Below are 10252 nucleotides of genomic sequence, written 5' to 3'. Positions count from 1 at the left end.
CTACTTTCAGTTTATTTATAATGACGTGCCCCTGGCTTCACGGCAGCCAATATACACCACGCTCTTTACTTTCTGTATGTGTTGTATTACTGTTACTAAGTTTCACCGGATTCAAATCTCTCCACCCGACCCCCGACACCCAATCAAGGAGAAAGGAAGGATTACCTTGTGTAGCCCGATCATGGAGAACAGCGGCGTCTTGTGGTCTGGAGGACAACAGAAACGCAATATAGCAAAACTACTAGAACAAGTTTTAACATAGAAATTGGTTGCCTGAAAAGTGGCAACACTAAACATTAACACTGCAATTGGGCTTGAAGATAATGTCCTGCAGTCTTTTGTTAACTTTTCATTACAGCGTCTCACAGTGTAGCATCTGAACTAGAGGAATGTAAGCAGAGTCTGGAAGCCTCTATTCATAGCACAGCAGGATCATAGAAAGGGGTTGTTACAGCAAAGCCCTTTCTCTGCCCCCTAGAAAAACACGCTGGCATTCTGGAAGTAATCACTGATACATTATGTTTGCTGTTTTAAAGATGCTTCTCAGGCTTTAGATTGTTAATGTTCTGTAAACGCGACCACTGGAGACAACAGTGTACCAGCTTGTATCCCACGACACCCTATCCTATTCTCAGTATAACAACCATCAGATATATTCTTATTATCATAGACCCTGATATGCATGTGATACAGCCATACAGCAATACTGATGTCAATGATCTGTAAAAATATGGCTTTAATTGTGGGGAGGCCTTTGCACCGAGGTGTCCTTTAAGTTGCACTAATGGTAGGAAATTCATCTTCTTCTTTTCATCCCTTACCTGTGCAAGTCCTCTGGCTCCACATTCATTTCTGTGTGATCCAGGAACTCTGGAAAAAGAAAGACACAATAAACTGTACTGATGTAGTAGCTTTATATCACATGTGGGTTTTCCAAATCATATTTATTTGTCCTATTTAAATGGCCAGCTTGTAGCAGTGTGAAGTCACTGTCACGGCTTTGTGAAACTCTGAATTTCAGACCTCCCCACAGCAACGGCGACTTTTAATCTGGAAAACAAAAATTAATGACTTCATTTAATCTAGCATCATGAGTAAATGGTTAATTATGTGTGGTATAAACAGAAAACACTTGAAACACACAAGTAACCTCTGTGTTTATGTCTTATAAGCATTGTGTATGTTCTTTATTATGTATTCTGGGAACATGAGTACACAAACACAACTAGCTCTAATTGTGCTTTACTGTACACCCTACAGAGCGTAAGGAGGTTTAGAAAAACGTGTCACAGGACTTAATCTTAGAAATATTAAAAGAAACTTCAGTTTCCTCACAAACGTTTCAGCTGGAAGTCTTTCTCGATGTTCTCAATCTTACCTTCTCCAGAGAGGCTGAGCTTGTCCGGGACTGACTCACAGTCCATCTGCAGCAGAGTAACAACCTCCCCTTCCTCTTCCTCCTGCTCCTCCTCTATAGCAGGGGTTCTTCTACTCTCCTCTCCCTGCTCTCCTGAGGCGCTATGAGGCTGTGTCTGCTCCCCACTCGAGCCAGCCGAACTCTCCTCACCGTCCCTGTGCCTCCCTCCTGGGATTGACCCTCCCTCAACTGACCAGCAGGGGGCGCCCCCCTGGCCTTGGATCCTCCTCGGGATCCACCAATAGGCTGAGCTCCCAGGAGTAGCTGTGGCCACCTCCGCAGGCCCAGCAGGTCACCTTCTGGGGGCGCTTTACTGCTTTCTCTGCCTGGGAGGGGTTGTGGCAGGGCTGCAGGGGGCAGTGACGACTGTGAGTGTGAACCCAGGAGAGGAGCAGCTGGAGGGCAGCCAGGGTGGTGACTCTGGAGAGAACAGGCTGCGGGTGCAGAGACAACTGCATCAATCAACACTGTAAGATCTGTCAAAACATTTTCTCTAAGATATTTTTGTGCTAGAGCATTTCATAGTGCTGGACGAACAAGGGTTTTTCGTGTTTGAATATTCTTTCACTTAAAAAAAGACTTATCTACGGGATTGAGTACTTGTCATGTCATTAGTGCCTCAGGTGACAGAAAATGAAACCTTGCTTAACTCAAATTATTGGCCCCCTGGCATCACAGCTACGCATTTCACTGAGCTCGGATTAAAAAAACCCTAACAGTAATACAAGCAATATCACTTTCTTAACTCCACGATTCCGACGTGTTTTCCATCTTACTTCAACAAAGCACCAGACGTTTATGTAGTTATTTATTTATTTTAAAATGACCAACAATTAAGGACGGGATAAACAACGCTTGTCCCAAACAAGGAACGTCCCCTTGAAATGTCGTGTCCCTGTGCTACTGAGTGGAAGAGGCGGGTCCACTGACCTCTCGTCTGTTGGGAAGCAACACATCTGCAGAGGGTGGCATCTTAGGTCGAACGGACAGTGGAACGAATGCGCAAGCAGAGTGAGAAAAAGTGAAGCGATACAAAAAAATAAAAATAAAAACCAGAAGGTGGTTGTTAAAAGTTTAAAATCCTATATTCATCCAATAACCGTAATAGCATTACTGCTATAGTATTGACAACCAATTAATTGTGCGCGCCTGTTGCAGTAATATTGTAACCTGATTGATCTAATTTGTGCTCACTTTATGGTACTGGAAAGTCATATGAAATTCCCGGGATACCTTCATCAAAACCGGGACAATCCAAGGAAACCAGGGACAAGCAAATTATTTTTATTTGTCGATTTACTGAAAAAAAATACATCGATTGCTGTTTGTTTTTGACTTAACTTTTTAAGGCTTTTTAATTTTTAAACAATATGCTTATTGAAGTTGTCAAAATTAATTAATTAATTAAATAAATAAATGCAGAACACACAATACCAAATGTCAAGACTGCAGGGTTAATTGGTGCATGTTGATTTATATCACGACAAAACACCTGACTTGCTCTAGGTAGACATCACTTGCCACAGTGGCCAATATTAATTGTACTTTTGGGTCTGCTAGGTCTTTCTGTTGCCACGGCTAAAGACAGGCTGCAAAAACAGCTATACCTCAAGGTACAGGATTAATAGGCATATGATTGTGAGGGATTGTTCCCATCGATTCACATCCCATAAAACCCTGTTTATCAAAAGAGCTGATCAGTTTCCGTGTGGTCGGTGAGAGGTCGATTTTGCATAATTGGTTATCTGAAACTGCCAACCCATAAAAAAAAATAAAAAAAAAACAAAAGGGGCTTATTTAAAACCAGTAATTTTACCAATACAGTCCCTGACCCTAAGCCAGTATCCCTGTGCAGCAAGGCAAGACCATTGTGAAGAATAGGGTTTTAACAGAACACCAATGTCACAATACTATACGTTGTGTTTCTTTTATTGCACAGAATTAGATACATTCTGTGCATAGTCCTGGCCTCTCGTCATTGGTCCTCTCATATCTCCAGCTGATCAGCCCCAGACCTCTGCTACAGTCTGATTTGACCTTGTTCAGAAGCAGGCAGCTGCATATTCTATCTGAAAAAAGCAGGTAGTAAATTCTGACAATTCATATTGTGATATCAGAAAATGCCACCCCTGTATATTCTATAGGAAAAAGCAATACATTTTGACAAGTTGTATTGCGGTGTCAGAAATAAAAATGTATGCATGTGTAGGCATAATTGCCATCATATATACTGTATATATAAAATGACACACATTTAAGATGCTTAGTAACAATAAACATATAATGTAGGAATTGCACAGTTAAAATGCAAATGACTTAATATTCAGAATGTCTAGTGTCAGATCGTATGTCACACAGTTGTACTTGTGGATGTAATAATGCATGTGTGCTCATTGCCTTAATGCTCTTTTAACTGGAGAGCAACGTGGAGTAATTTCCTCACTTCCTGGCATTTACTTGCACCTCCCAACCTGCATAGAGGCACATCAACAATTACTACACACAAACCTTCAGTGCTGAGTAGTTGTTATTTAAGAAAACACTCAAAAATGAGGCGCATATTCATTGAGGACACTAATCCATCTTATTATCCACAACAGGGAGGAGGCAACCTGGATGTCTGCTGTAAAATAGTGACAGAGTTGTCAATCTTTATATTTTCAACATCTGTCTTGAGAAACATTTGCCCAAATGTGAAAAAAAAAGTATTTAGCAAATTTCATAGTGAACTAAATCAAAGTAAATATGTAATAATTGGTAGTGCAGTATCAGAATCAGAGGGTGTGCCTGTCGATTCATCAGTCTATATGTCGGAGATGTTAATTTACTTTAACTATTACGAGTATCACATTATTATTATTATTATTATTATTATTATTATTATTATTATTATTATTATTATTATGAAAGTATGTGTCTGTCTAAAAATTTGGCTAAGTGTATGCCACTTCCATTTTATCACATATATAGTGAGTGTATATAGAGAAGATGTCCATGTATCCATTTATATACAGTAGACATTCCCTTTTCTACTCAAAGTTTTTGCCTTTGCTACAATAAATGATTGTCATTCTATCAGAATACAAACTACTGTATATATATTTTTAAATGCTTCAGCTGTGGAAGTTTGAAGGTGTTTCAGTGATATCAAAATGAACAAAAATAAAGCAAATAAGAGTACTACAATATTAGTTATACTTTAATGTTTAATGTTTTAGTTTACTTTAATGTTTCTTCATCCTGAGAATGACAAAGACTTCCACCCGGGATAAAATTGAAATTTTAAATTTTAAACCATTTTAAACAAGGTCTTGTTTAAAAAAAATGGGTCTTTCTGGTTGAGGGAAAAAAACAAACATTTTAAGCCATATTCAAAAGTATTTTTAAGATGCACAACTAGCAAAAGCCTAATTGGTGCAAGTCTATGTGAATATCCCCTCTGCATCTCCACAGGAGGTTAAATGTTCATGTATAGAGATTATGAGAAGTAATTGATAAACAGATAAACTCACTATTTGAATAATTAGTTAGGTGTTTTAGTTACCACCTTCTTTGCTTCTTCAGGATGGATGACATTTCCAAATTAAATTACAGAATTGTTGTGCCTAACTTTTTGCATCACTATAGTCTTCAGGGCTGACCCTTTTAATATAGAACTAGGCCCATTTTGTAGGCAAAACAAAATTCTGCACAATATTTTCTTTACTTATAATAGGATCCCACAATAAGAAAGAATCTGCCAGAAAGAGTTTACATGTCTTGGATATTATTATCTTTGTCAGAACAAATAAAACTACTTAACATATTTCAACATTTACTGACGTATCATACTACCTGATTTCCTATGTCTTTTCATCAGTATACTACAGAACATGCAGTTTTTCATTATTGCTTATTTCACAGATTGATGGTAATGATGTAGTTGAAGTTCATTATGTAAAATGCATAAATTGCACATTGCTCAGGATTCATTCTGTTGAAAGGACAGAGGTTTGAAGAATACTAACCACGTGCCCTTAACATCACTGTGGGTAAATAACATGAAAACTCTGATACCCTGGGGCTATCCCTGGTCCCTTGGGACAAGCTGTTGTATTGGCTCGGCCTCTTCCTTCAACAGTGAATAAATGGATGCTGATAACAGTGAAAAACTGAGCCTCTCTTATTAGACCAGATCAGTAAAATATGCCAAGTAAAAATATACTGGCTATTAGTTAACACCATAATTGTGACAGATTGGGGCTTTAATTTAAATCTAGGATAGAACACATTCTTAGTGATGAACTCAAGGCAATGATTTGAATGATGCAGCAGATTACTGCACACTTCCATGCAATGTGCATAGCTTTCACAGAATCAGGAAAATGGATTATTAGCATACTCACCTATAGATCACAGGAAACACTGGAGTGTTTTGTAAATTATGTATTGAATGCAGGTCTGTTCATAATACTGGTCTCAAATTCTTATTAAAAAAATAAGGTAAATTAGATTTTTCATTATAGATTTCCCTTACAATCATTGTATCTCTGATGAGTCTTATGATTATGCATTTCCATAAGCTTAGCAACCAGAAAATCATGGGACATGGCTGTTGCTAAAAATACCTTTCCTCTGAATCGTGGCTGTTTGAGAGGTCACAGCTTCTATCAACCGTTTTCAACCATGGGAGATGCTTCTCAAAAGTTTGTTAAAACTCCTAAAATACTTCTAATTACAATACAAACTACTTAGAAAGATTGTAAACCTCACAAAAAGGTAACGGAACAGTGTTTAAATTAAATTGTCATGGTAAAAATGATAACAGCACTTGATAATTAACTGTGCTCTTATTATACGTAAGGAGGCAACGTAGGCCAGTGGTTAAAGTCCATGGCTTGTAACCAGAAAAGCACCGATTCAAATCCTACCTCTGCCACTGACTGTGTGACCCTGAGCAAATCACTTAACCTCCTTGTGCTCCATCCTGTGGATGAGATATTAAATCACCTATTGTAAGTGACTCTGCATATAATGCACAGTTCACAGCCTACCTCTGTAAAGTCCTTTGTGATGGTGGTCCACTGTGAAAGGTGCTATATAAAGGTACAGTATTATTGTAACAGAACAAAATGTAATTGTAATCAACAAACTATGATGATTCCACACCTTCTTTCCTGTCAGTAACCAAACAGCTGCTTCCCCTATTGACTGACATGCTTTCAACCACTAACATGCTTTGACCCCAAACACTGTTTGCTGAGGTGAAATTCCCCAGGAAGTGAAGCAGTAACAGACTTCCTGAGAGTAAGGCATGGAAACTGAGCGCTTACCAGAGATCAAGTTTTAAAATGAAAATCCATGTTTGCGACATTTCGTTCAACACTGCACATTTGAGACCTATGTAACAAATAGTAATGGATTTTTTCGTTAGCTACAACCGCTTAAAAGATTGCAGTCTTTTATATTACTCTTTCAGGCTCTCACCCCCCTTTACCTGTCTCCCCCAGCCTGTTTTCTCCAGTCACCCCCTGCGCACCAGCCTGGCTGCCCTGCAGCTGCTCCTCTCGTGGGTTCACTCTCACAGTTGTCACTGCCCCCTGCCACAACCCTTCCCGGGCAGAAAAAAGCAGCAAAGCGCCCCCCTAAGGTGACCTGATGCACCTACGGGGCTGGGCACAGCTCCTCTTGGGAGCTCAGCCTGTCAGTGGTCCCTAATACAACTGCAGGTCCCTAATGCAGATGTGGTTTTTGACTGAATGCACTTCCCTCTGTAGGATGGAGCACACTACAGTGTGGCAGTACGAGGAGAGGGCTGTGAAGAAAGAGGGGGAGGAGTGTGGTGAAGATGCAGAAAAAGCGATGGACCCCAGGGATTCAGAAGATGTCGGGAGTTGGGCTGGACCTGGGGAGAAAGGGGTTTAAGAGCCGGAGTGTCAGTAGACGCATCTGTACGTGCATATGTCACACTACAGAAAGCGTGCACATCCGATTTATCCAGCTGGGATGACACGGGATGGATGTTGTTTTGCACATCTTCTCCAGGGTCAGTTGAAGGCACCTGTCTGTCTATCTGTAACTGGTAATCTTCTTTTCAATGAGGGTAGCTGTAGCTCAGTGTTTATAGTATGGCGGGTTACGTGTGTCAGTGACACAGGGAACAAGTACAGTAATATCTTCTGAGGGTCAGGCAGTCCCTAAGAAGTTCCCACATCTTGCAAAACAACACACTTGAAACCTAGCACCTGCATGGCGGGTAAACTGTATGGCATTATTTTCTTCGTTACAACCACTTTTATGGTAACTGGTCATAGTAAGAACCTTCTAGTTCCTTTGAATGTGTTTTTCTGGGTTTCAGACAAGCAGGACTTGAGAGCTTTCATTACTTCCTGTGTAGTTATCAGGTGTATGTGTGTGTGTGTTTTAAAATCAAATTAGTGTAAAAAAGCCTAAATAGAAAAACATTAATTTTATCATTTTTTAACCTTTTCATGCTTGAAATATTGAAAACAGCTGAAAATATATAAAATTAGAAACATACAGAGCATCAAAAGAAACTTATTTATATTTGGATAAAATTTAAATATTTATTGTGCTGATTAACATTTGATATCACGAAGATGCTGCAGAATGATCTGTCGATCTTGGGCAGGTGTTGTGACTCTTGGTCTCCCAGTTCATGGCCTGTCATTAATAGTGTGTCTCGCCAAGTTTGAAATTGCTGGCTGTGAGCAAAACATTTCTTAAAATGTTAATTGATTTATATGGGGAAAAAATGGCATCCTCATATGAGGCTGTCATGCATTTGCATTTTCCATATGTCCCCATATAAGGACAAGAAAGTATTTTTTTAACCGTCCCCATACGAGGCTGGCATGCATGAAAGCGTTCAGATGCCTGTTAACACATTATGTTTGCAACAGTGGTTGACATTCCTGAACACACAGTAGACAGTTTTGGTGTAGGTAAGGTAGTCTTGACTCCTGACCACACAGAAGAGCTGGTAGATGACTCCGATTCACTGCCGCTCCTCACTTCTGTGCATGTCTCATTGTGGGTAATACAGTGAAACCTGCTTACTATCACCACCTCCCCTGATTATCACCACATTGAAACCACCCGGTCAGGATAGAATGGCAGCGAATGGGACAGGCTCTTGATAACAGCACTGTGGTCAGGATTACACTCTAGTTAATCTCACTCAAATTGATCAGTTATGCAACTGATTTCCATCCCATTTAATATGACTTTGGGAAATAAAAGAAGACAAGGCACTTTACATGTAAGATAAGCACAATATTGAAATGTTCAGACGTACAGTACAAGGTATGGTAGTACAATCTAGCATCCACAACACTATAAACAATATTTTACCAGCTTACTTGTGTATTTAATGTACAGTATATTGAACTATATTTATTAATGACCACTATTGTAGTCAATGCAATACTGTACCTGGTACTATATTTTCAATTCACAGCACATCATACTCCTTGATATTAGAACTGTAGATCTTAATTCATTGAGTGTTTATAGTTAGGGGTAAACTGTCCAATTGACAAAAGTACCACTTCTGTAAGGTAATTAGTACTGGAATATGTAATGCTAGCTTTAATAAGGAATTTGTAGAAGTAATACCCCCTCCCCTCTCTCCAGGTGTGTGTTCTACAGGTACACCTGTCGGCACATGAAGCAGCATGATGATGAGGCCTCCTATCGGTTTCCCTGAGACAAGGGAAGGACAACTTGTACTTTCACGAGATTCACCCCAAAGACATCACCTGATGGACCAGAAGAGAGGGGAACCCCATCCTGCACCCCAGGGCAGACTTTGAGGAACCAGCTTCCTGATAAGATACCATTTCTATTTTGTAAACTTTTAACTTCTGCATCTGGGGTGGAGATGGGGTAGGTCTACTATTAATTATTAAAAGTATGAATTATTGAACGTATCAATACCCGGGTCTACATGGAGGCACCCTTTCATAGGTACTGCAGATAACTTAATATCTGAGAGTCTGTATTGGCAGTTACTTCAATGCTGAGGAGGTTGCACATTGTCAAGTGTTGAAAGGTGGTATGAAGACATTGCTGCACTGTCCACTCTATATACTGTCCTCGCTACAGACTAATCCCAGGGCTTAAAGGACTGAGCTACGAAGAAAGGCTGAAAGAACTGAATCAATTGGGCTGGGAACAAAGAAGAATGAGAAAGAAAATTACTGTAGTACATTTGGAAATCAAGATAGACTTGACAGAGGGAAGGAGACACTCCCCCACACAGAGTGGTGAGGGCATGGAATGGGTTACCTAGTCATGTTGTTGAGGCAGGAACCCTTGGCTCCTTAAGACACAACTTGACTACCGAGATGAATCGGCTACTTGGAACCGGATAAGCTTAGATGTACTGAGCCTCTTGTTTGTCAATTTTATATTCTTACTTCCTTCCAACTGGTCACCAGAGCCAACTCTAAAGGTGTATTGGTTTCTATTTCACTACTCGTAAAGGTTCAATACCATTTTTTTCTAGTTTTAAATGACTATTTCTAAGAGGTTTTCGTCATTTTGAAGCATTGCTAGCGAGCAGCCCTCTCCTCCACGCAGGTATTACAGTCCTCTACTGCTCTCTGCCCATTCCTTTCTTTCTTACAGTGGGAACTCTGAACTCAGTCACCTGCTCTGCAGTTTCAGTAAGAAAGCAGCAGGACAACACAGCATGGATCTATACTACCGGACCCTTTCATGTTTTCCAGCACAGTGTTTCAAACAGTTCACAGTTTGGTTGCAGAACAAAAGCAGAGAATAAATCTTGACTTCCTTGTCCAGTTATATGAAGTACATTAGATGTGCAACACA

The 10252-nt window shown here is 39.8% G+C and overlaps 2 long non-coding RNA genes across 2 annotated transcripts; one reads left to right on the top strand and one right to left on the bottom strand.

Annotated features, from left to right (window-relative positions):
* Positions 1-161: 161 nt before the first annotated feature.
* LOC121323109 lies at positions 162-1460 on the bottom strand. Its single transcript, XR_005951114.1, has 3 exons — positions 1379-1460; positions 822-1050; positions 162-206 (listed from the first exon to the last, which is right to left on the bottom strand). It is a non-coding gene; the product is annotated as an uncharacterized LOC121323109 (long non-coding RNA).
* Positions 1461-1800: 340 nt separating this feature from the next.
* Positions 1801-10216, top strand: LOC121323110. The gene is made up of 3 exons (XR_005951115.1): positions 1801-1886; positions 7174-7442; positions 9053-10216. It is a non-coding gene; the product is annotated as an uncharacterized LOC121323110 (long non-coding RNA).
* Positions 10217-10252: the final 36 nt, after the last annotated feature.

Source organism: Polyodon spathula, chromosome 11 (assembly GCF_017654505.1).
Source record: "Polyodon spathula isolate WHYD16114869_AA chromosome 11, ASM1765450v1, whole genome shotgun sequence".
NCBI lineage: Eukaryota > Metazoa > Chordata > Actinopteri > Acipenseriformes > Polyodontidae > Polyodon > Polyodon spathula.
This window is presented reverse-complemented; position numbering and strand designations above follow the sequence as displayed.